The sequence below is a fragment of the Oncorhynchus keta genome, chromosome 20 (assembly GCF_023373465.1).
Source record: "Oncorhynchus keta strain PuntledgeMale-10-30-2019 chromosome 20, Oket_V2, whole genome shotgun sequence".
Taxonomy (NCBI): Eukaryota; Metazoa; Chordata; class Actinopteri; order Salmoniformes; family Salmonidae; genus Oncorhynchus; species Oncorhynchus keta.
Window position 1 is genome coordinate 23,595,788 of NC_068440.1, and position 27,500 is coordinate 23,623,287.

Genomic DNA, 27,500 nt, shown 5'->3' on the forward strand with positions numbered 1-27,500 from the left:
AGAGAATGCCAAGAGTGTGCAAAGCTCTCATCAAGGCACAGGGTGGCTACTTTGAAGAATCTAAAATCTAAAATATATTTTGATTTGTTTAACACTTTTTTGGTTACTACATGATTCCATGTCTTATTTCATAGTGTTGATGTCTTCACTAGAAAATAGTAAAAACCCTTGAATGAGTGTCCAAACATTTGACTGGTACTGTATATATAATACACAGGAAAATCACGCTGTTGACTGCACTGAGCCTTTAACCAAGACAAACCCAACACTGACCTTAAATCAGTTTCAAGGAACAACTTCATGCTACTCTGAGAAAGTACATTCCACCTCCATAGCCTGAGATCTCACACCATTAACCCACCCTCCTCTCCCCTGAAAAATGATAAAATAGAGATAGGCAGCCTTTGAAATATTCAACTCTAACCTGGCACTGGCCTCTATGTATTTCAGGAAAAGTCTCTTCACTCCTGTCTGAAAGCACAGCTTTAAGAGAGGGAAAGAGGGATGGTATGAGAGAGGGATGTCACATAAGAGAGAGTGCCAGGAAAAACAACTACTTTTCCTTCCCAAAACACACCAAAAAGAGACAAGTGGGTGTTAGAATAAAGCCCAAAACTAGTTCTGAGACTTTGATATGCTGAGGCTATTTGTCAACCAATCAGATCCAAGGTTTGTGGAGTTTTGGAAAAGTCACATGGGTGAGATACTGTAATTCTGCAAGAACGTGTGTGGTATGTGTGTGTTATGCGTGCATGTGTGTGAGAGTGAGAGAGAGGGAGCGAGAGAGATGTATGTGTGAATGAATATGTGTACGTGTTTCTGTCTGTTTGTGTGTGTTTGTGCAAATATGATTTTGTGTAGATTTGAAGCCATAACATCAGCGGTTGCCAAACTAGGGGTCACGACTGGCTGACATGAAAATGGGCAATTCTCTAAATCCTGGTAAAAAAAAATATATATAATAACAATTCTAGTATAATATCATCTTTGTCTCTCAAAAACATTGTAATGTGGTTAATCTTATTGAAAATTATTCAAATATAAAAGTCAAAATTCAACTAGAGAGCACCCTGGGATTGTGGGAAAAGACCACATTCCCACGGTGAATGGTGAGGCCTGCAACGCTATCAAACCACACACTATTGCCGAGACTTTGATGTGTGGGGATGCTCACATCAACACCTCTGTCAGATAACACTGTGAAACTAAGAATCGATGCTATAACTAGCAATCAAGGGGAAACTGACTGAACGACTCAAAAACTCCCCATCATATGCTCTCCAAATGGATGTTAGCTGTGAGGGCCGAGATGCCCATGCATAGACTGTTGTTCGCTACTTGTTGGGGGATGCTACAAGGACAAATCATTCTGTTTCACGATTCCCCATGTTCACTGTGCTGTGTGGCTTTATTGACGAAAAACAGATTCCATGGGATCGAATGGTGGGATTTTGCACAGATGGGGCTCTATCTATCACGGGACGGCGGGCAGGCCTCTGCACTCTAGTTATGAATGCCATATGGATGCATTGTATTATACACCCACTGAGCTATAATGGATACACCGAAAGCAACTGGTGCCAAAAGAGCTGGGAGCAAAACTCAGAGATACGCAGCTGGTAACTTCAATTGGAAACTATATACATTGCGCACACCTGTTGAAAAAACTATGTGGGATCAGAGCATGACAATGTTCTATTTCACACTGAGGCCTGGTGGTTATCGAGTGGGAGTGTTGAGAGAGGAACTGTTGTCATTCGTAATGGATGTAAAAAACAGACTCTGTTGACTTTGAAAATAAAATGTGTCTCCTTGCCTATGTAACATACATATTTAGGAAACTGAGAGAACTGAACGCGAGCATGCAGGGGAAATACAACAACAATGATACAGATGAGTGACCGAATCATCAAAACGTTCACGGGTCACTATGGAGGAGGTTTGGTTCATGACTCCAAGGGAATACCATCTCCCTCCGAGCATTACAACTCATGGTACACTGATTCAGTGCTCTCGTCTGCATTAAAAACAAATATCGGTCCAAGTTGAATGTGAAAGAAGAGATGAGGTGTGCACTGTCGACCACGCCCCCTGACTTTGAGAAGCTCTGATAGGACATGCATCAAGCCACACCCATCTCATTAGTGGAGGTGAGATAAGACAAATGATCCCAGACTAATCTGCAGTTGGCTGTCATAGCCTCACATTAAAAATACATGATGGTGAGTTGAGAATACAATCAGAAATACTGTTAGAAAGTTTTGAAATTGACTGCCATAGCACCATTTGGCTGTTAATTTAAAAAAAAAATCACATGGTTGGGGTCGTGAGAATTTTCAGATATTAAAATGGCATCGCTGGCCAAAAAAGTTTGGGAACCCCTGTATTACATGGTTCTGATTAGAACAGCACTGCTGCAGCGGCACTACTGTGGAGAGAAACACACAGATGAGATGAGAGGGAAAGGAGAAAGATAGGAGAGAGGGAGAGGAGGAGATGAGAGGGAGAGGAGATGAAAGGAGAAGAGCGATAGGGAGAGGAGGATATGAGAGGAGAGAGAGGAGAGAGAGGAGAGAGAGAGAGGAAGAGGAGGAGGAGGAGAAGAGTGATAGGGAGAGGAGGATATGAGAGGAGAGAGAGGAGAGAGAGAGAGGAAGAGGAGGAGGAGGAGATGAGAGATAGGGAGAGGAGGACATGAGAGAGAGGAGAGAGAGAGAGGAAGAGGAGGAGATGAGAGATAGGGAGAGGAGGATATGAGGGGAGAAGTGAGGACAGTGAAGTCAGCTAGATTTAATACAATGACTGGTCTTTCTCAACCATAGCACAACAGAGGTGAGGGTGCGTGTGTTTGTGTGTTTACGATGCAGAAACTGACCCTAGTAAGCATAACAGCTCTCCATATGCAGCTGTCCCATGGAACAGGCATGACTCTCACATGTACAAACCTAACCAGTTAACCTGTCCCCACCACACACACAGACCACAAATCCACACCCTATCAGCCTGTAACCCAACACTATCTCCATTATGCCACTGTGCTGGGACTCTGCAGATAATCCACTGCCAGTTAACTATCACCAGAGCAATGAGTGACCAGACAGGGTTAGTTAAACAAAAAGAACACTCTCATCTCTTCTGACCTGGATCAAATGGAGCAGCTGCATCCCCACTTTCAAAATGGGGGTGAAAATGTATGTGTTTTCACCCCCACTTTTTACCAGGAAGTTATCAGGATCCATTGGGTCATTTGTCATTTTCAATGTTTAGTAATGTTGTGCTGTTGTTATATTTGCATCGTTGTTTCATGTCTAATGGTGTTGGTCCAATGGTGTGGTTAAATATCATTTGAGCGGCATGCAACTTGAGCAAATGAATTGTATAATTTCACTTTGCCTATAAGAACCATGAAGTGCACGGCCCAGGCATGTCTTAGCTTCGCTGTATAACAGCCTCTGACTCTGAGTATTTCATCAGCCTACCAAAGGTTGCAATGAGTAGCTCGCAATTGAGAAATAATCAGTAGGCCTAATATTTAAATCTGTAAAATAATGTTCCTTGTTTGCAGGCATTTAACACCACTCTGCATTTTCCCATCTATTTTCCCATCATCAATCGGTTAAATAACATTGTTCAAATGTTTTCATTCAGTTACAAATGTAACATTCTTGGGTGAGCCCCACATGTGAGCACACTGTGGCCGCTTTGCGGTTACAATGTAACCTGGCTGTGTATGTATGATTAGTATCTTGATAAAACAAACACCTCTGCTTGGCTTGGTAAGTCATATTGACAAAATCAGCAATTTATACCCTCTTTGCATCAAATATTTATGCTGCTGAGACAAGTTAATTTGAAACATTTTCATGGTGACAGTGCTTCAAACACCGGTGCCAAAAAAAGTCCATGTTGGAGGAAAAGTGGTACGGTCAATTAATGTTTTTGCTGAGAATACACTTTTGTTATTCCTCATACTTCATTAATATTCTGTTTCTTCACGATTTCTTGTAAAAATACAGTGCCTTCAGAAAGTATTCAGACCCCTTGAGTTTTTCCAAATATTGTTACATTAGAGCCTTACTCTAAAATGGATTAAATATTTTTTTCCCTCTCATCAATCTACACACAATACCCCATAATGACAAAGAAAAAACAGTTTATAGATATTTTTTGCGAACAGAAATATCACATTTACATAAGTATTCAGACCCTTTACTCAGTACTTTGTTGAAGCACATTTAGCAGTGATTACAGCTTCTAGTCTTCTTGGGTATGATGCTACAAGCTTGGCACACCTGTATTTGGGGAGTTTCTCCCATTCTTTTTTTGTAGATCCTCTCAAGCTCTGTCAGGATGGATGGGGAGCGTCACTGCACAGCTATTTTCAGGCCTCTCCAGAGATGTTTGATCGGGTTCAAGTCCAGGCTCTGGCTGGGCCACTCAAAGACATTCAGAGACTTGCCCCAAAACCAATCCTGCGTTGTCTTGGCTGTGTGCTTAGGGTCATTGTCCTGTTGAAAGGTGAACCTTTGCCCCAGTCTGAGGTCCTGAGGGCTCTGGAGCAGGTTTTCATCAAGGATATCTCTGTACTTTTCTCCGTTTATCTTTCCCTAGATCCTGACTAATGTCCCAGTCCCTGCCTCTGAAAAACATCCCCACAGCATGATGCTGCCACCACAATGCTTCACCATAGAGATGGTACCAGGTTTCCTCCAGACGTGACGCTTGGCATTCAGGCCAAAGAGTTCAATCTTGGTTTCATCAGACCAGAGAATCTTGTTTCTCATGGTCTGAGAGTCTTTAGGTACCTTTTGGCAAACTCCAGGTGGGCCATCATGTGCCTTTTACTGAGGAGTGGCTTCCATCTGGCCATTCTACCATAAAGGCCTGATTGATGGAGTGCTGCAGAGATGGTTATCCTTCTGGAAGATTATCCTATCTCCACAGAGGAACTCTGGAGCTCTGTCAGAGTGACCATCGGGTTCTTGGTCACCTCCCCGATTTCTCAGTTTGTCAGGGTGGACAGCTCTAGGAAGAGTCTTGGTGGTTCCAAACATGAAAATGATGGAGGCCACCGTGTTCTTGGGGACCTTCAATGCTGCAGACATTTTTTGGTACCCTTCCCCAGATCTGCACCTCGACACAATCCTGCCTCGGAGCTCTACGGACAATTCATTTGACCTCAAGGCTTCTTTCTTTTTCTCTGACATTCACTATTCACTATGGGACCTTATAAAGACAGGTGTGTGCCTTTCCAATTTACCACAGGTGGACTCCAATCAAGTTGTAGAAACATCTCAAAGATGATCAAGGGAAATAAGATGCACCTGAGCTCAATTTCGAGTCTCATAGCAAAGGTTCTGAATACTTGTGTAAATAAGGTATTTACAGTTGAAGTCGGAAGTTTACATACACTTAGGTTGGAGTCAGTAAAACTAGTTTTTTCAACCACTCAACAAATTTCTTGTTAACAAACTATAGTTTTGGCAATCTACTTTGTGCATGACACAAGTCATTCTTCCAAAAATTGTTTAGAGACAGATTATTTCACTTATCATTCACTGTATCACAATTCCAGTGGGTTAGAAGTTTACAAACACTAAGTTGACTGTGCCTTTATACAGCTTGGACAATTCCAGAATGATGTAGTGCCTTTAGAAGCTTCTGATAGGATAATTGGGGCGGCAGGGTAGCCTAGTGGTTAGGGCGTTGGACTAGTAACCGGAAGGTTGCAAGTTCAAACCCCCGAGCTGAACAGGCAGTTAACCCACTGTTCCTAGGCCGTCATTGAAAATAAGAATTTGTTCTTAACTGACTTGCCTGGTTAAATAAAGGTTAACATTTTTTTTTTAATTGACATAATTTGTACCTGTGGATGTATTTCAAGGCCTACCTTCAAACTCAGTGCCTCTTTGCTTGACATCATGGGAAAATCAAAATAAATCAGACAAGACCTCAGAAAAACAATTGTAGACCTCCACACGTCTGGTTCATCATTGGGAGCAATTTCCAATCGCCTGAAGGTGCCCCGTTCATCTGTACAAACAATAGTACGCAAGTATAAGCACCATGGGACCACGCAGCCATCATACCGCTCAGGAAGGAGACACGTTCCGTCTCCTAGAGATGAACGTACTTTGGTGAGAAAAGTGCAAATCAATCCCAGAACAACAGCATAGGACCTTGTGAAGATGCTGGAGGAAACAGGTACAAAAGTATCTATATCCACAGTAAAAACAAGTCCTATATCGACATAACCTGAAAGGCCACTCAGCAAAGCCACCGCTCCAAAACCACCTTACAAAAGCCAGACTACGGTTTGCAACTGCACACGGGGACAAAGATTGTACTTTTTGGAGAAATGTCCTCTGGTCTGATGAAACAAAAATATAACTGTTTGGCCATAATGACCATGATTGGAGGAAAAAGGGGGATGCTTGCAAGCTGAAGAACACCATCCCAACCGTGGAGCACGGGGGTGGCAGCATCATGTTGTCTGGGTGCTTTGCTACAGGAGGGACTGGTGCACTTCACAAAATAGATAGCATCATGAAGCAGGGACAATATGTGGATATATTGAAGCAACATCTCAAGACATCATTCAGGAAGCTTGGTTGCAAATGGGTCTTCCAAATGGACAATGACCGCAAGCATACTTCCAAAGTTGTGGCAAAATGGCTTAAGGACAACAAAGTCAAGGTATTGGAGTGGCCATCACAAAGCCCTGACCTCAATTCTATAGAAAATCTGTGGACAGAACTGAAAAAGAATGTGCGAACAAGAGGCCTACAAACCTGACTCAGTTACACCAGCTCTGTCAGGAGAAATGGGCCAAAATTCACCCAACTTATTGTGGGAAGCTTGTGGAAGCATACCTGAAACGTTTGACCCAAGTTAAACAATTTAAAGGCAATGCTATCAAATACTAATTGGGTGTATGTAAACTTCTGACCCACTGGGAATGTGATGAAAGAGATAAAAGCGGAAGTAAATTATTCTCTCTACTATTATTCTGACATTTCACATTCTTAAAATAAAGTGGTGATCCTAACTGACCTAAGACAAGGAATTTTTACTAGGATTAAATGTCAGGAATTGTGAAAAACTAAGTTTAAATGTACTTGGCTAAGATGTATGTAAACTTCCGACTTCAACTGTATGTTTTTTTAAATAAATTTGCAAGCATTTCTAAAAACCTGTTTTCGCTTTGTCATTATGGGGTATTGTGTGTAGATTAATGAGGAAAACAATTATTTAATCTATTTTAGAATGAGGCTGTAACATAACAAAATGAGGAAAAAGGCAAGGGGTCTGAAAACTTTCCGAATGCACTGTATGTAGCCTACTCACTGTGGTTGTTGTTCAAAATGACCATTTAAAAGTCATTGGGAAATAATTGAAAGTAGCCTAGTCCTGTAACTGCAAGCTACAGATTTGTTAAAATGTAAAACCATTTTATTTTCTCTCATCTTGAAAAGGAAAGATTCTCAAGGTTGGACACAGTAGAATGATTTTAGCTCAACATGTGGTTTTAAGAACCAAAACACAATCACATTATGTATGCAGTACTGTTATTTTTTTCTGTTTAAGTAGTCTTTATGAAGTAAATGGTTGGAGAACCCTGCTCTAGCATAAACTGTTCAAATGTGACCCATATAACCTCAGCTACATTTTATTATTTCTATTGCAGATTCAGGCCCGCAATTTATGGATATATAGTGAGGGAAAAAAGTATTTGATCCCCTGCTGATTTTGAATGTTTGCCCACTGACAAAGAAATGATCAGTCTATAATTTTAATGGTAGGTTTATTTGAACAGTGAGAGACAGAATAACAAACAAAAAATCAAGAAAAACGCATGTCAAAAATGTTATAAATTGATTTGCATTTTAATGAGGGAAATAAGTATTTGACCCCCTCTCAATCAGAAAGATTTCTGGCTCCCAGGTGTCTTTTATAAGGTAACGAGCTGAGATTATGAGCACACTCTTAAAGGGAGTGCTCCTAATCTCAGTTTGTTACCTGTATGAAAGACACCTGTTCACAGAAGCAATCAATCGATCAATCAGATTCCAAACTCTCCACCATGGCCAAGACCAAAGAGCTCTCCAAGGATGTCAGGGACAAGATTGTAGACCTACACAAGGCTGGAATGGGCTACAAGACCATCGCCAAGCAGCTTGGTGAGAAGGTGACAACAGTTGGTGCGATTATTCGCAAATGGAAGAAACACAAAAGAACTGTCAATCTCCCTCGGCCTGGGGCTCCATGCAAGATCTCACCTTGTGGAGTTGCAATGATCATGAGAACGGTGAGGAATCAGCCCAGAACTACACAGGAGGATCTTGTCAATGATCAAGGCAGCTGGGACCATAGTCACCAAGAAAACAATTGGTAACACACTACGCCGTGAAGGACTGAAATCCTGCAGGGCACGCAAGGTCCCCCTGCTCAAGAAAGCACATATACATGCCCATCTGAAGTTTGCCAAAGAACATCTGAATGATTCAGAGGACAACTGGGTGAAAGTGTTGTGGTCAGATGAGACCAAAATGGAGCTCTTTGGCATCAACTCAACTCTGAGTGTTTGGAGGAGGAGGAATGCTGCCTATGACCCCAAGAACACCATCCCCACCGTCAAACATGGAGGTGGAAACATTATGCTTTGGGGGTGTTTTTCTGCTAAGGGGACAGGACAACTTCACCGCATGAAAGGGACGATGGACGGGGCCATGTACCGTCAAATCTTGGGTGAGAACCTCCTTCCCTCAGCCAGGGCATTGAAAATGGGTTGTGGATGGGTATTCCAGCATGACAATGACCCAAAACACATGGCCAAGGCAACAAAGGAGTGGCTCAAGAAGAAGCAGGTCTGGAGTGGCCTAGCCAGTCTCCAGACCTTAATCCCATAGAAAATCTGTGGAGGGAGCTGAAGGTTCGAGTTGCCAAACGTCAGCCTCGAAACCTTAATGACTTGGAGAAGATCTGCAAAGAGGAGAGGGACAAAATCCCTCCTGAGATGTGTGCAAACCTGGTGGCCAACTACAAGAAACGTCTGACCTCTGTGATTGCCAACAAGGGTTTTGCCACCAAGTACTAAGTCATGGTATTTCCCTCATTAAAATGCAAATCAATTTATAACATTTTTTAGCATTTTTCTAGATTTTGTTGTTGTTATGTTATGTTGTTATAAACGTACAAAATCAGCAGGGGATCAAATACTTTGTTCCCTCACTGTAGCTGCTCCTCCCCCCAAAAAAACATTTTATTGATAATGACACATGACTAATACAGTGCAATATAATGTTTTATGCTGACATGATCAATTACCAAATATAAATGCAAAAACTTTTCAAGTTAAACAGTTGCATTTTCAAGTTGTCAGTTCTTGTTCAATGGCCTCCAGATAACACTGCCATATTGAGAAAGAAAATTGTTAATAGATAAATCAAAGTCATTTTTAATTGTACTACATTATTGTGATCCCATTATTTGTGACAAAAAGAAAACGCAATGTGCAATTTAACTATGCTTTTTCTTAACCTACCAAATGCAAAATTCAAATACTTATTTCATTTGTAGAATTGCAGGAAAATGTTTTCCGAAATGCAAAATTGTTATGGTCCCCGAGACTCCCCGCCACAAGCGCCCATGGCGCTGACCCAACCTTTGCCTCAGAAATATGTACTGGATAGTGTTTATGGTTCAAAACTATAGACTAGCTTATGTAATGTATTGTAGAGCAGCAGTAGAAGTAGTATTCAGACCAGGGTTGAAGTAGCGTTTGTTTACTTTCAAATACTTAGAGTGTTTCGTTGAACCGACTGGAGTGACATAAAGACAGGGTTTGCACTTTTGGGACAATTTCATTGGTTCCTTTGCACCAGGCAAGCTCAATCAAGTGCAGTAAATACAATTTGAAAAGTCTGGTAGCAATAATGCAGGCATGCACTGTGCTCACTTTGTGCTGGCATTCACAAAGGCACTGCGGAAGGAGGAGGAGGAGGATACTGGTTGGCTGGCTCTTTGGCCCACATCAGGTACAACTACAGAGAGATATATTACCTGATAAAAGCTAAGCAGACAACCTCCTCTGGCAATTGATAAAGGCTTTGATTCAGTGCCTCTGTGTGTGTACTGGGGGGAGTGTGTAGGTGGAGGGGATCGGATGGGAGTGTAAGTGTGTGTGTGTGTGTGTGTGTGTGTATATGTGTTTGTACGACACAGAGAAACACACTGTTGCTAAGGACCCCGGGGCGCAGTGTTGTACGAGAAGCCTCTACGTACTAGGCAGCTACTACAGCACTTTATCTGGCGCTGTGTGTGTGTGTGTGTTTGTGTGTGTGTGTGTGTGTGTCTGTGTATGTGTATGTGTATGTGTGTGTGTATGTGTGTGTAAGGACACTCGCGCTATTCTTGGCTGGACGGGGGAAGTCTTGGCTCATGGGCGCATGGGAAAAGTGCTCTTGGCAGACGGAGCCGAGGCATTCCATTATGCCGTCCTCTGAAAACACACACACACACACACACACACACACACACACACACACACACACACACACACACACACACACACACACACACACACACACACACACACACACACACACACACACACACACACACACACACACACACACACACCACCATCACACACACACACCACCATCACACACACACACACACACACACACACACACACACACACACACACACACACACACACACACACACACACACACACACACACACACACACACACACACACACACACACACACTTTATCCTGCAAGCTTAGCACTGAGTTGCAGAGTCGCTGAACGAGGGACAGACTCTGCAGAGAGAGACAAAATCATAGAGCCTTTAAAAGGGGACACCAGGGGCCTGTTGTAGCACTAGATAACTAGTCCCTGTTCACACATAACAGGGCCATAGGGCTGAACATCAGTTGACCGTTTACTGTTACTGACATGACTGCATTGTCATAGCTCAATGGAACATTTGAGTGTCATTTGTTTTTTTTCTCCAGTTTAGATGATGAATGCACTTATTGTGATAAAAGTGTCTCTGTGTGAAGTACAGAGGAGGATGAAAGCACTAACGACCGGCAAGCGGGGAGTGGGGCCGCACGTCTTTCATCAGGATCCTGTGCTGACAGACTGAGCTTAGCACCAAGCTGGGGGAAAACACTTTAGTCAGAGCTCTGTCTGGCCTGAACAGGCCACAGACTATGGTACAGCACACCATGTCCCCATCAAAACAACTTTTCAACATCTTTAACCATTTGGCTCAAAGGATTTTCATAAGAACTTGAACTTCAATTCCCATCAGCAGTCATAGGGACAAAGTCCCTATCTTTCAGGTTTTATCTGAGCTAAAACAAGAGATGGGTTATAGTGTGTCAGTTATCAGAATCCAGGGGAGACAGATGGAAGGAGGAAGAGGGGGAGGAAGAAGGGGAAGGGGGAAGGAGGGAAGGGAAGGAGGAAGAGAGGGAAGGGAGGAAAGAGGGAAAGGGGGAGGGAAAGAGGGAAGGGGGAAGGAAGAGAGGGAAGGCAGAAGAGAGGGAAGGGAGGAAAGCGGGAAGGGGAGGAGGAAGAGAGGGAAGGGGGAAGAGAGGGAAGGGGGAAGAGAGGGAAGGGGTGGAGGAAGAGAGGGAAGGGGTGGGGAGGGAAGGAGGAAGAGAGGGAAGGAGGAAGAGAGGAAAGGGGGAAGAGAGGGAAGGCAGAAGAGAGGGAAGGGGTGGAGGAAGAGAGGGAAGGGGTGGAGAAAGAGAGGGAAGGCGTCGGGAGGGAAGGAGGAAGAGAGGGGAGGAGGAAAAGAGGGAAGGGGGAAGAGAGGGAAGGCAGAAGAGAGGGAAGGGGTGGAGGAAGAGAGGGAAGGGGTGGGGAGGGAAGGAGGAAGAGAGGGAAGGGGATAGAGGGAAGGGGAGGAGGGAAAGAGGGAAGGGGGAAGGAGGAAGAGAGGGAAGGGGAAAGGAGGGAATGGAAGGAGGAAGAGAGGGGAGGAGGAAAAGAGGGAAGGGGGAAGAGAGGGAAGGCAGAAGAGAGGGAAGGGGTGGAGGAAGAGAGGGAAGGGGTGGGGAGGGAAGGAGGAAGAGAGGGAAGGGGATAGAGGGAAGGGGAGGAGGGAAAGAGGGAAGGGCGAAGGAGGAAGAGAGGGAAGGCAGAAGAGAGTGAAGGGAGGAAAGCAGGAAGGGGAGGAGGAAGAGAGGGAAGGGGGAAGGAAGGGGGAGGGGTAAGAAGGAAGAGAGGGAAGGGGAAAGGAGGGAATGGAAGGAGGAAGAGAGGGAAAGGGATAGAGGGAAGGGGAGGAGGGAAAAAGGGAAGGGGGAAGGAGGAAGAGGGGAAGGGGATAGAGGAAAGGGGAGGAGGGAAAGAGGGAAGGGGGAAGGAAGGGGGAGGGGTAAGAAGGAAGAGAGGGAGGGGAAAGGAGGGAATAGAAGGAGGAAGAGAGGGAAGGGGATAGAGGGAAGGGGAGGAGGGAAAGAGGGAAGGGGGATGGAGGAAGAGAGGGAAGGGGATAGAGGGAAGGGGAGGAGGGAAAGAGGGAAGGAAGGGGGAGGGTTAAGAAGGAAGAGAGGGAAGGGGAAAGGAGGGAATGGAAGGAGGAAAAGAGGGAAGGGGATAGAGGGAAGGGGAGGAGGGAAAGAGGGAAGGGGGAAGGAAGAGAGGGAAGGCAGAAGAGAAGGGGGGAGTGAGGGAAGGGAAGAGAGGGAGGGGGTGGGGAGGGAAGGAGAATGAGAGGGAAGGGGTGGAGGAAGAGAGGGAAGGGGTGGGGAGGGAAGGGGGGAGAGAGGGAAGGGGATAGAGGGAAGGGGAGGAGGGAAAGAGGGAAGGGGGAAGGAGGAAGAGAGGGAAGGGGAAAGGAGGGAATGGAAGGAGGAAAAGAGGGAAGGGGATAGAGGGAAGGGGAGGAGGGAAAGAGGGAAGGGAGAAGGAGGAAGAGAGGGAAGGCAGAAGAGAGTGAAGGGAGGAAAGCAGGAAGGGGAGGAGGAAGAGAGGGAAGGGGGAAGGAAGGGGGAGGGGTAAGAAGGAAGAGAGGGAAGGGGAAAGGAGGGAATGGAAGGAGGAAAAGAGGGAAGGGGATAGAGGGAAGGGGAGGAGGGAAAGAGGGAAGGGGGAAGGAAGAGAGGGAAGGCAGAAGAGAAGGGGGGAGTGAGGGAAGGGAAGAGAGGGAGGGGGTGGGGAGGGAAGGAGAATGAGAGGGAAGGGGAGGGGAGGGAAGGAGGAAGAGAGGTAAGGGGTGGGGAGGGAAGGAGGAAGAGAGGGAAGGGAAGGAGGAAGAGAGGGAAGGGGTGGGGAGGGAAGGAGGAAGAGAGGGAAGGGGATAGAGGGAAGGGGAGGAGGGAAAGAGGGAAGGGGGAAGGAGGAAGAGAGGGAAGGGGATACAGGGAAGGGGAGGAGGGAAAGAGGGAAGGGGGAAGGAAGAGAGGGAAGGCAGAAGAGAGGGGGCGAGTGAGGGAAGGGAAGAGAGGGAGGGGTGGGGAGGGAAGGAGGATGAGAGGGAAGGGGTGGGGAGGGAAGGAAGAAGAGAGGGAAGGGGTGGGGAGGGAAGGAGGAAGAGAGGGAAGGGGTGGGGAGGGAAGGAGGATGAGAGGGAAGGGGTGGGGAGGGAAGGAGGAAGAGAGGGAAGGGGGGGGGAGGGAAGGAAGAAGAGAGGGAGGGGTGGGGAGGGAGGGAGGGAAGGAGGATGAGAGGGAAGGGGTGGGGAGGGAAGGAGGAAGAGAGGGAAGGGGGGGGGTGGGGAGGGGAGGGAAGGAGGAAGAGAGGGAAGGGGTCGGGAGGGAAGGAGGAAGAGAGGGAAGGGAAGAGAAGAAGGAAGAGAGGGAAGGGGAGGGAGGGAGGGAAGGAGGAAGAGAGGGAAGGCAGAAGAGAGGGAAGGGGGAAGAGAGGGAAGGGAAGGAGGAAGAGAGGGAAGAGGGAAGGAGGGAAGGGATAGAGGAAGCGGGGGAAGAGGGAAGGAGGGAAGGGATAGTGGAAGTGGGGGAAGAGGGAAGGAGGGAAGGGATAGAGGAAGTGGGGGAAGAGGGAAGGAGGGAAGGGATAGAGGAAGCGGGGGAAGAGGGAAGGAGTGAAAGGATAGAGGAAGTGGGGAAGAGGGAAGGAGGGAAGGGATAGAGGAAGCGGGGGAAGAGGGAAGGGATAGAGGAAGCGGGGGAAGAGGGAAGGGATAGAGGAAGAGAGGGAAGAGGGAAGGAGGGAAGGGATAGAGGAAGCGGGGGAAGAGGGAAGGAGGGAAGGGATAGAGGAAGCGGGGGAAGGAGAGAAGGGAAGGAGGGGGGTGGTCAGTGTAGTGTGAAAGCCCAGCAGGACAGGAACAGACAGCCTTATAGGACACAGAGAGAGGGAGGGACAGAGACAGGGAGGACCATATAAATAGAATTACAGACATTCTTAATTTGATTCCCTGTGGAGCTAGCAGGGGGTCTGCAGTAAAACTATCCCCAATTCCAGTCACCCCAGGGGGGATAAGAGTGACGTGTCTGCTGGGGGGTGGAGGGATCTACCTTCCCTGCTGGTAGTACAGGCTGGAGTACCAGGTATAAACAGAAGGGAGCGACGATGTTCCTAAATCTTGTCAACAAAAACACAGTGGCAGAGAGCAGAGTATGCACACACATGAAAGCACCACAAAGAATGCATAGAAACAGTGAAACATAGAGGACCATATAATGGTGAATGAAGTAATAGATACAAAAATATATTTACAGTACAAGTCAAAGGTTTAGACACACACACACACACACACACACACACACACACACACACACACAATCTTAAATATAAAATATTTATAAAAACACTTTTTTAGTTACTACATGGTTCTACTATATCTGTTATTTCATAGTTGTGATGTCTTCACTATTATTCTACAATGTATAAAATAGTAAAACTAAAGAAAAACCCTTGAATGAGGAGGCGTGTCCTAACTTTAGACTGGTACTGTGTATTTCAGGATGACTCTTTCATCATAGTGCTTTAGGCATCTGTGAAGGTAGAATGACTGAGATGAATCACTAACCCTGTGAATCAAGCCCTTCTGGAGTTTTAATTCATCGTTTGTGGGGTGCTTATTTTTGTCCTGTTTCTTATAGTGTGTAATGGTAATGTGTCTCTTGCATATCCCAACTCCCCCTGCGCCCCCTGTGCCTATTCATTCAGCCTGATTTAACCAATAATATAGAGAACCTCTACCCATTAAAACACACTCAGGAACCATTGGGGTCTCACCGACACTGTCTGAAACACATTAGCTCCACATTTATCATACATGGGACATAACCATTACCATACATTAACTATGAACTAATCACATTGCTGCTAAGTACTGTCCTATATCACCTCGTGAGGATGTCCTTTCTCCTGTCCATGGTCATGTTCATCTTTGCTACTGTTCTACATTCAGATTTACTGTACAGCATATCTGTATAATATCTATATGCTGTTTATAGGTCAATGTAGTGAAGGGGTTAACAATTTCTTGTTTGATCTGTAGGGTATGACCGAGCTGAACATGCATAGTCTGAAGCTTACGTAACCATGTTAATAGATTGTGTGACTTTCAGAAGGATGCATGTATTTTTCTCCAAGCACTGTTTTATGAGGTGTTTTTCTTTCATAGCTCTCCCAGGAGAGAACTTTTCTCACAGGAAGAACTCAGGCAAATCTATTTTCCTGGAGGTGTGTGTGTCTGTGTGTGTTTGTATGTGTGTGTGTGTCTGGAGTTGTGCTGCTTCACTAGGGAGAGCCCCGTGTTGTTTACTAAACAATATACAACAGCTCTGTTGTTAGGCAGATTCCCTATTCCCTTTCCTCCAATCCGAGACTAGGAAACACAGGGGAAAGAGAGGGAGCCACTCCAGTGAGCAGAGCATACAGTAGCTGTAGCTAGCAGACAGACACACATACATACACTTACACACATGCACACACACGCACACACTCACACACACAGAAACAAACACACTGTACGAAATCAGCCCACAGTACCAGATGTCCATTGACTGACTCCTCTCCCACTTCACTCATATTAAAGTCAAATATACATCAATTTACAAGGAGATTCTAGCAGAGTAAAGCTGCCTGGTCTGGTTTGGTCTAGTCTGGTCTGGTCTGGTCTAGTGTGGTCTGGTCTAGTCTGGTCTGGTCTGGTCTAGTGTGGTCTGGTCTGGTCTAGTCTGGTCTGGTCTGGTCTAGTCTAGTCTGGTCTGGTCTGGTCTGGTCTGGTCTGGTCTAGTGTGGTCTAGTGTGGTCTGGTCTGGTCTAGTCTGGTCTGGTCTGGTCTAGTCTGGTCTAGTCTGGTCTGGTCTGGTCTAGTCTGGTCTGGTCTAGTCTGGTCTGGTCTGGTCTAGTCTGGTCTGGTCTGGTCTAGTCTGGTCTGGTCTGGTCTAGTCTGGTCTGGTCTGGTCTGGTCTGGTCTGGTCTGGTCTAGTTTGATCTGGTCTGGTCTAGTGTGATCTGGTCTGGTCTAGTCTGGTCTGGTCTAGTCTGGTCTGGTCTGGTCTATTGTGGTCTGGTCTGGTCTAGTGTGGTCTAGTCTGGTCTGGTCTAGTCTGGTCTGGTCTGGTCTAGTCTGGTCTAGTCTGGTCTAGTGTGGTCTGGTCTGGTCTAGTCTGGTCTGGTCTGGTCTAGTGTGATCTAGTCTGGTCTGGTCTAGTCTGGTCATTGACTGTATGACTGTATGACAACCTGACTGTGTCAAAACACACACACACACACACACACACACACACACACACACACACACACACACACACACACACACACACACACACACACACACACACACACACACACACACACACACACACACACAGTAAAAGCGCACTGTGTCAAATTAAACCGTAAACAGGAAGTAGAGAAGAGGAAAAAGCCTCCCCTTGAGACCCCATCCTGATGCTTGTTGTCTACTACAGAGGATGCTACATCTCTCTCCGCTTGAGTGACAAAAAGAACTGCTAGAATAGAAACAATGTTTGCCTACATTCACTCTGACCCAAAACATGACGTAACCAGCCCAGTCCCCAAACTGATTTCGTCTCTTGACTGTGGATATCACAGCATTGATGGAGGTATATTAAAGACACATAGCAACAACGGTCCCACGACTCAGATGCCATTTTCACGACACATACGCAGGCAGAAACGGACGTGTTCATTCAATGATAGGGGAGGGGGTAAGGAGGGTTTTAGGGTGCTTCTACCTCATTCAGTGGAGCTCCTCTGATCCCTCCTGTGTGTCAACGGGTGGTACAGCCCATGGAGGGATCCTCCACTCAGAACGAAGCACTACTTCCTCCTCAGCACCAACTGAGGAGAGAGAGACAGGTAAAGACACTAGCTGAGGAGAGAGAGACATGTATAGACATCATCTGAGGAGAGAGAGACAGGTAGACATTAGCTGAGGACAGAGAGACAGGTAGACACTAGCTGAGGAGAGAGAGAGAGGTAGACACTAGCTGAGGAGAGAGAGACAGGTAGACAATAGTTGAAGAGAGAGAGACATGTAGACACTAGCTGAGGAGAGAGAGACAGGTAGACAATAGTTGAAGAGAGAGAGACATGTAGACACTAGCTGAGGAGAGAGAGACAGGTAGACTAGTTGAGGAGAGAGAGACATGTAGACACTAGCTGAGGAGAGAGAGACAGGCAGACAATAGTTGAGGAGAGAGAGAGATGTAGACACTAGCTGAGGAGAGAGACAGGTAGACTAGTTGAGGAGAGAGAGACATGTAGACACTAGCTGAGGAGAGAGAGACAGGTAGACACTAGCTGAGGAGAGAGAGACAGGTAGACACTAGCTGAGGAGAGAGAGACATGTAGATAATAGTTGAGGAGAGAGAGACAGGTAGACACTAGCTGAGGAGAGAGACAGGTAGACACTAACTGACGAGAGAGAGACAGGTATAGACACCACCTGAGGAGAGAGAGACAGGTAGACACTAGCTGAGGAGAGAGACAGGTAGACACTAGCTGAGGAGAGAGACATGTAGACACTAGCTGAGGAGAGAGAGACAGGTAGACACCAGCTGAGGAGAGAGAGACAGGTATAGACACCACCTGAGGAGAGAGAGACAGGTAGACACTAGCTGAGGAGAGAGAGACAGGTAGACACTAGCTGAGGAGAGAGAGACAGGTAGACACTAGCTGAGGAGAGAGAGACAGGTAGACACTAGCTGAGGAGAGAGAGACAGGTAGACACTAGCTGAGGAGAGAGAGAGACATGTAGACACTAGCTGAGGAGAGAGAGACAGGTAGACACTAGCTGAGGAGAGAGAGACAGGTAGACACTAGCTGAGGAGAGAGAGACAGGTAGACACTAGCTGAGGAGAGAGAGACAGGTAGACACTAGCTGAGGAGAGAGAGAGACATGTAGACACTAGCTGAGGAGAGAGAGACAGGTAGACACTAGCTGAGGAGAGAGAGACAGGTAGACACTAGCTGAGGAGAGAGAGACAGGTAGACACTAGCTGAGGAGAGAGAGACAGGTAGACACTAGCTGAGGAGAGAGAGAGACATGTAGACACTAGCTGAGGAGAGAGACAGGTAGACACTAGCTGAGGAGAGAGAGAGAGGTAGACACTAGCTGAGGAGAGAGAGACAGGTAGTCACTAGCTGAGGAGAGAGAGACAGGTAGACACTAGCTGAGGAGAGAGAGACAGGTAGACACTAGCTGAGGAGAGAGAGAGACATGTAGACACTAGCTGAGGAGAGAGAGAGAGGTAGACACTAGCTGAGGAGAGAGAGACAGGTATAGACACCACCTGAGGAGAGAGAGACAGGTAGACACTAGCTGAGGAGAGAGAGAGACATGTAGACACTAGCTGAGAAGAGAGAGAGACAGGTAGACACTAGCTGAGGAGAGAGAGAGACAGGTAGACACTAGCTGAGGAGAAAGAGACATGTAGTCACAGGTCAGAAGCTGTGAAAAGAGGCAACCATTGACATGGTTTCATCAATTTCAGTGCAAATGAAAACTGTACAATTTCACATGATAATCTCACTGTATTTACATGAACAGAAACGCAGAAGTACTACAAAATGTGCACATACCCACAAACATCCCCCCCCCTCCAACACACACATCAGAATCAATTTAGAGACTCAGGGCTGTGATGTAGAGTACAGAACACACAGACAGACTAACTGACTGACAGACAGACAGACAGACAGACAGACAGACAGACAGACAGACAGACAGACAGAAATACAAACGAACTGATATACAGACAGACAGACAGACAGACAGACAGACAGACAGACAGACAGGTTAACTGACTGACAGACAGACAGACAGACAGACAGACAGACAGACAGACAGACAGGTTAACTAACTGACAGACAGACAGACAGACAGACCAACTGACAGACAGGCAGACTAACTGACAGACAGACAGACCAACTGACAGACGGATAGAACTACAGACAGGCAGAGTAACTGACAGACAGACAGACAGACAAGACAGTCAGACAGACAGACAGACAGACAGACAGACAGACAGACAGACAGACAGACAGACAGCTAATCTCCAGCCTACTCTCATACTGATGTTGTGTATCTGAGCTGCAGTATTATAGTACATCCTCCCTAGACATCCTATTGGCCTCACAATCAGAGAGAGGGAGACAGGGAGAGAGAGAGACATACAGTCAGTCAGTCAGTTAGCCAGTCAGTCAGTTAGCCAGTCAGTTAGTTAGCTAGCCAGTCAGTCAATCAGTCAGTTATTCAGTCACTCACTCAGACAGTTAGCCATACAGTCAGTCAGTTAGTTAGGCAGTCAGTCAGTCAGTTAGCCAGTCGGTCAGTCAGCCAATCATACAATCAGTTAACCAATCAGTTAGCCAGTCAGTAAGTTAGCAAGCCAGTCAATTATCCAGTCAGCCAATTAGTCAGTCAGTCAGTTAGCCAGTCAGTCAGTCAGTCAGTCAGTTAGCCAGTCAGTCCAGTCACTCAGTCAGTCAGTCAGTTAGCCAGCCAGTCAGTCACTCAGTCAGTTAGCCAGTCAGTCAGTCAGTTAGCCAAACAGTCAGTCAGTCTATTAGTCAGTCAGTTAGCCAGTCAGTCAATTAGCCAGTTAGTCAGTCAGCCAATTATACAGTCATTTAGCCAATCAGTCAATTAGTTAGCCAGTCAGTCAGTCAGTCAGTTAGCCAGTCAGTCGGTCAGACAATCAGTCAGTCAGTCAGCCAGGCAGTCAGTTAGCCGGTCAGTTAGTCAGTAAATTAGCCAGTCAGTCAGTTAGCTAGTCTGTCAGTTAGCCAGTCAGTCAGTCAGTGTTATGGTACCCTGAAAGGCAGGTAGATCAAGAACAGATAATTTAGCTGCAGGAACTTGAGAGCAGAGATTGTTTCTGAAGATGTCTATGTGTGAATGAAGCCTCAGCATCTGCACTGTGAATAAACCAGACCTTGGGCTGAATAGTAATCATGTTTTGAATGATTACGCTGACTGAATGATTGAATGAAGTCCAGATTTGGGGCCAAATTGAGTGTCTTGTTGACTGATGTCTAGCCAGCTCTACTCAGCACCACTTGTCACTACTCTCCCTTAACTCTGTCCCTTTCTGCTGACATTTACAGATCACAGATCCCCCTTCTGTTTCTGGCATGAACAAACCACAAGTTGTCTTCACAGCGAGCTTGGTGTGCTGCCTCCTGTGCCCATCTGCCTCTCATTTTCTCTCGCCTCCTATCACTCTCTCTCTGTCTCCCTCCCTCCCTCTCAGTCTCTCTCTCTCTCTCTCTCTCTCTCTCTCTCTCTCTCTCTCTCTCTCTCTCTCTCTCTCTCTCTGTCTCCCTCTCTCTCTGTCTCTCTCTCGCCCCCCTCTATCCTCTCTCACACACTCTTTTAATACCCGTGAATGATTCCTTTGCCAGTTGGTGTCTGGTAATCCTCGGCCACTGTGTGAGATCTCTCTCTCTCTCTTTCTTTTTCTCTCTCTCTATCTCTCTCTCTCCCCACAAATCCCTCAAGCCCACGTCCTCTCTCTCGCCATCAATTTCTGTGGGCAGTGTGGAGGAGAAGCACAGTGTGTGTCCTGGACTCTCTCCCTGGTGTAACATAAGCCCAGTGCTTTGCACTCTCATAGAAACATATTGATTATTTCTCCCTGTCTTTGCTGCCAGACAGACATTCTCTCTCTATTATCATAGTTGGAAGTTCATAACCTGTGAGAGGGAGGGAGGGTTGACACAGTATGGAATGCAGTGTGTCATTCAGATACAGTACAGTGCCCTCTGTTGGTTAGTGCCTGGATCATCAGGAACTGCAGGCTTCTCCCTCCTAATAAACTTATGCTCTGTGAATACTGGTCTGGAAACAGGGTTATTGTCAACTGACTGACATACTTACTGACTGACTGACTGGCTTAGTGACTGACTGGCTGACTGCCGAGCGGGCGGGCTGACTGAATGACAGTCTGGCTTATTGACTGACTGACTGGCCAACTGACTGACTGGCCTCTTGACTGACTGACTGACAGACTGACTGGCCGGCTGACTGAATAACTGACTGATTGACTGACTGACTGGCTAGCTAACTGAGTGACTGACTAAATAACTGACTGATTGACTGAGTGACTGGCTAGCTAACTGAGTGACTGACTAAATAACTGACTGATTGACTGACTGACTGACTGGCTAGCTAACTGAGTGACTGACTGAATAACTGACTGATTGCCTGACTGACTGGCTAGCTAACTGAGTGACTGACTAAATAACTGACTGATTGACTGAGTGACTGGCTAGCTAACTGAGTGACTGACTAAATAACTGACTGATTGACTGACTGACTGACTGGCTAGCTAACTGAGTGACTGACTGAATAACTGACTGATTGCCTGACTGACTGGCTAGCTAACTGAGTGACTGACTAAATAACTGACTAATTGACTGACTGGCTGGCTAGCTAACTGAGTGACTGACTAAATAACTGACTGAATGACTGGCATTTGATGAGTAGTGTTCCATCTGTTATCTGAACAGGCTTCTTACCTGTCAATCAAACTCCAGACTTGAAGATCTATAGTCTAGAAACTAGAACACACAGGCTCCGTATGCCATGCAGTGGGAAACAAGGGGAGTTGTTCTATGCCCCTACACCTCTAGAACTTACACAAGTGTTGTCTGTCAGTTAGTCATTCCTTGTGAGAGCTGTGTTTAAGAGGCTTCAGCTACTTCGTGATGTTTGGCAGACATACACACACATACACAAACACACTCACGCACACGCACGCACACACACACACACACACACACACACACACACACACACACACACACACACACACACACACACACACACACACACACACACACACACACACACACACACACACACACACACACACAAATACACCTCCGCTTCACCTTCTATTCAGTGCTGCAGGCTGTCTGATCCACTCTGCTTTGCAATTCAATCAGCCACTCAGCCTCTCCACCGCAGGACTATTACACTATAACACATCAGTTAATTGGCCTGCTCTGATTAGAATATTGTAGACGAGACGTGTGTGTGTATGTGTGTGTGTGTGTGTGTGTGTGCGTGCGTGCGTGCATGTGTGTGTGTAGATGAGATGTAGAGAGGGAAGATGTTTTTTCTCCCCCATAGAGATGGAGCTCTTTACTTGTTTTCCACCCACATACATTAAGACAGTTGCCAAGCATCCCTTCCTCCATATGAAACCAACACACAACGTGATACTGAGGAAATAAAGTGTCTTATAATAGACAGTGGTAATGGACTGTGTAACCGCAAGCAGTCGGTTCAAAGGGGCACTCTCAGCACAAATTACCTTCCGAATTTTGAGAAAAGTTGCATTTTTCAGCCAATCGCTCCCACAAGGAGTGCTTGTCGTAACCGTAAGTCATAAACAAGAATAGACACATACTTGAATATTTTTCTTTTTTTAGAGAGAAAGAGAGAGAGAGAGAGAGAGAGAGAGAGAGAGACAGACAGACAGAGAGACAGAGAGAGAGAGAGAGAGAGAGAGAGAGAGAGAGAGAGAGAGAGAGAGAGAGAGAGAGAGAGAGAGAGAGAGAGAGAGAGAGAGAGAGAGAGAGAGAGAGAGAGAGAGAGTGTTTTAACGGGATGGTATCGTGGTAAACAACAGTTCTCTGTCGTCAGGGACCGGAGGTACATGGCTCACATCCACCTTGATTAGGATTTCCTAAGACCCAGCAAGGGTTAAAATAAGAGGGAAACCACTTGGGGTTCCATTACACAGTCTGAACCATGTCCTCACTTCATCTCTGAAAGTACCACATATTTGTCCCAGAATTCTTTGGGGCTGACATAATGTCTGACAGCTGGTTCAATCAGAAAAATGCAGAGCTCTCCACCACTTCAGACCAACAGGGAGAGAGGGAGGAACGGCTGGATGTGGGTTGTGGGGGTTTCTGAATACCTCCAGAAAGTCTAACATCATCCCTCAACCTCAATCTCAGGGGCCAACTGTAACTGACTCTCATTCCTTTCAGGTGGAATTGTATCTATAATGTGCATGAGTGGAGTCCCGATTCTCTAGCTGCGTTCTCATTCCTGTCCGTTCTCTCACAGACAAGCACATATTGTACCACGCATTAATGGAGAAGAGGAATCTTTCATCGCAGCTCTACTAAATCTGAACAAAAATATAAAGCAGCATGTCCCATGTTTCATGAGCTGAAATAAAAGATCCCAGACATTTTCCATATGCAGAAAAACCTTATTTCTCTCAAATCCTTAGTGAGCATTTCTCCTTTGCCAAGATAATCCATCCACCTGACAAGTGTGGCATATCAAGAAGCTGATTAAACAGCATGATCATTACACAGGTGCACATTGTGCTGGGGACAATAAAAGTCCTCTATAACATCTACAGTTTTGTCAAACAACACAATGCTACAGATGTCTCTAGTTTTGAAGGAGCGTGCGATTGGCATGCTGACTGCAGGAATGTCCACCAGAGCTGTTGCCAGAGAATTTAATGTTAATTTCTCTACCATAAGCCACCTCCAACGTTGTTTTAGAGAATTTGGCAGTGCCTCAAAACCGGCCTCACTGTCCCATACCACATGTATGGCATCAAGTGGGTGACTATTATTCATAGATTAGGGCCTAATTCATTTATTTCAATTGACTGATTTCCTGATATGTAACTGTAACTCAGTAAAATCGTAAAATTGTTGAATGTTGCGTTTATATTTTTGTTCAGTATAAGATGAAAGCATACTTTGCTGGCCTTGATGTAAAGTATTTGACATACAGTTATACAGTTATTTCCCACTATTGTTTGAATGGGAACAGTGTTATTTTCAACATCCTTTCTACTCTCATTGAATGACTGAAACAAACTAAAGTGAACAAAAACAAGCCGAAAAGAATGAACAAAAAAAAGCCAAAATGGAATCCTAGATAGAATCCTCTCCCCAGCTCCCATCCTTGACTGCTACCACAGCACTGTCTGATTCATATCTACCTGTCTGATTCATATCTACCTGTCTGATTCATATCTACCTGTCCTCTAACCCAGTTGTCTCCACACAGACTGGCAGTATAGTCCCTGAACACAGTGTATTCTGTCCTGTCCTCTATGCCAGCACAGCAGCCTTATACAACCCTTCCTCTGTCTGCATAATGTGTACACACACACACACACACACACACACACACACACACACACACACACACACACACACACACACACACACACACACACACACACACACACACACACACACACACACACACACACACACACACACACACACACACACATTTCCTCTCTGCCTAACGTTCCGAGGCACTTATATGGGACAAAGAGGAGTAAAAGACAACACCAGTGCCAGCCAGGGCTTGTGCAAGACAAGACAAGGCATTGTTCTGAAAGGGTCAGGCAGTGTTAGGCAAGCATTGGGCGTTTCTTCACCGAGCCAGCCGTTTAGTCAGTCAGAGAGCCAGCCAGCCATCTATCCATCCAACCAGAGAACCAGCCAGCCATCCAATAGGTCAGCCAGTCAGCCATCCAGCCAGTCAGAGACCCAGCCAGCCAGCTAACCAGCCAGCCAGCCAGAGAGCCAGCCAGCCAGTCAAAGACCCAGCTAATCAGACAGCCAACCAGAGAACCAGCTAACCATCCAGTCAGTCAATCAGCCATCCAGTCAGTCAGAGACCCAGCAAGCCAGCCAATCAACCAGCCATCCAGCCAGTCAGAGACCCAGCCAGCCAGCTAACCAGCCAGCCAGCCAGAGAGCCAGCCAGCCAGTCAAAGACCCAGCTAATCAGACAGCCAACCAGAGAACCAGCTAACCATCCAGTCAGTCAATCAACCATACAGTCAGTCAACCAGCCATCCAGTCATCAAGCCAGCCAGTCAGAGACCCAGCAAGCCAGCCAATCAACCAGCCAGCCAGCCAGCGAGCCAGCAAGCGTTCTCTTCTCTGTAGCTTGGCAGCGAGCCAGCGAGCGTTCTCTTCTCTGTAGCTTGGCAGCGAGCCAGCGAGCGTTCTCTTCTCTGTAGCTTGGCAGCGAGTGTTCTCTTCTCTGTAGCTTGGCAGCGAGGCAGCGAGCGTTCTCTTCTCTGTAGCTTGGCAGCGAGCGTTCTCTTCTCTGTAGCTTGGCAGCGAGCCAGCGAGCGTTCTCTTCTCTGTAGCTTGGCAGCGAGCCAGCGAGCGTTCTCTTCTCTGTAGCTTGGCAGCGAGCGTTCTCTTCTCTGTAGCTTGGCAGCGAGCCAGCGAGCGTTCTCTTCTCTGTAGCTTGGCAGCGAGCCAGCGAGCGTTCTCTTCTCTGTAGCTTGGCAGCGAGCGTTCTCTTCTCTGTAGCTTGGCAGCGAGCGTTCTCTTCTCTGTAGCTTGGCAGCGAGCCAGCGAGCGTTCTCTTCTCTGTAGCTTGGCAGCGAGCGTTCTCTTCTCTGTAGCTTGGCAGCGAGCCAGCGAGCGTTCTCTTCTCTGTAGCTTGGCAGCGAAGCGTTCTCTTCTCTGTAGCATGGCAGCGAGCGTTCTCTTCTCTGTAGCTTGGCAGCGAGCCAGCGAGCGTTTTCTTCTCTGTAGCTTGGCAGCGAGCCAGCGAGCGTTCTCTTCTCTGTAGCTTGGCAGCGAGGCAGCGAGCGTTCTCTTCTCTGTAGCTTGGCAGCGAGCCAGCGAGCGTTCTCTTCTCTGTAGCTTGGCAGCGAGCCAGCGAGCGTTCTCTTCTCTGTAGCTTGGCAGCGAGCTAGCGAGCGTTCTCTTCTCAGTAGCTTGGCAGCGAGCCAGCGAGCGTTCTCTTCTCTGTAGTTTGGCAGCGAGCGTTCTCTTCTCTGTAGCTTGGCAGCGAGCCAGCGAGCGTTCTCTTCTCTGTAGCTTGGCAGCGAGCTAGCGAGCGTTCTCTTCTCTGTAGCTTGGCAGCGAGCCAGCGAGCGTTCTCTTCTCTGTAGCTTGGCAGCGAGCCAGCGAGCGTTCTCTTCTCTGTAGCTTGGCAGCGAGCCAGCGAGCGTTCTCTTCTCTGTAGCTTGGCAGCGAGGCAGCGAGCGTTCTCTTCTCTGTAGCTTGGCAGCGAGCCAGCGAGCATTCTCTTCTCTGTAGCTTGGCAGCGAGCGTTCTCTTCTCTGTAGCTTGGTAGCGAGCCAGCGAGCGTTCTCTTCTCTGTAGCTTGGCAGCGAGGCAGCGAGCGTTCTCTTCTCTGTAGCTTGGCAGCGAGCGTTCTCTTCTCTGTAGCTTGGCAGCGAGCCAGCGAGCGTTCTCTTCTCTGTAGCTTGGCAGCGAGGCAGTGAGCGTTCTCTTCTCTGTAGCTTGGCAGCGAGCCAGCGAGCAGTGGGAAGCAGCTCCTCACTGCTGAGTGTTTTTAATTGCCCAATGATTTGCCTGTTAGCATTCTTCAGACTCTCTTAACCTGTATGTCTTGGCCCTGCCCCCTCCCTCTCTCCTGCCCTCCCTCATTCCTTCCTTCCTTCCTTCCTTCCTTCCTTCCTTCCTTCCTTCCTTCCTTCCTTCCTTCCTCCCTCCCTCCCTCCCTCCCTCCCTCCCTCCCTCCCTCCAGCCCACCCTCCCTCCCTCCATCACTCACTTTCTCCAGCCCTCCCTACTTCCCTCCAGCCCTCCCTCATCCCTCACTCACTCAATCCCTCACTCTCTCCGTTCAGTCCTCCCTCCCTCCAGCCCTCCCTCCCACCAGTCCTCCATCCCTCACTCTCTCCGTTCAGCCCTCCCTCCCTCCAGTCCTCCCTCCCTCCAGCCTGGCAGAGAGAGAAACACAGCTGCACACAGGGAATGTAGTGAGGCAGGAAGGGTGGAGGTTGAGGAGGGGTGAAGAGAGGGGAGACGGAGGTGAGTGGGGTGAGTAGCGTGGGTGTTCCAGGAAACCCTATTTCACAGTCGAACACACACGCATACACACACACAAAAGCACACACATGATTAGGTGTTATAGAAAGGCAGAGTTCCCTCCCTGGCCAACTACAGAGAGGAGGTAACCTACCCTCCCTCCCCCTCCCTCCCTCCCTCCCTCCCTCCCCCCCTCCCTCCCTCCCTCCCTCCATCCATCCATCC

At 47.0% G+C, this 27,500-nt stretch overlaps 1 protein-coding gene across 3 annotated transcripts in view; it reads right to left on the reverse strand.

Annotated features, from left to right (window-relative positions):
* Window positions 1-27,500, reverse strand: part of atxn1a (ataxin 1a) — a 209,329-nt gene that overhangs the window by 52,432 nt on the left and 129,397 nt on the right. For 2 of the 3 annotated variants that reach the window (XM_052472457.1, XM_052472458.1), the window contains one exon: window positions 17,204-17,309. The exons of the other annotated variant lie outside the window; for it this stretch is intronic. The gene's annotated coding sequence lies outside the window, so the exon portion shown is untranslated. The remainder of the gene's footprint in view (window positions 1-17,203; window positions 17,310-27,500) is intronic. 3 annotated transcript variants of the gene reach the window in all.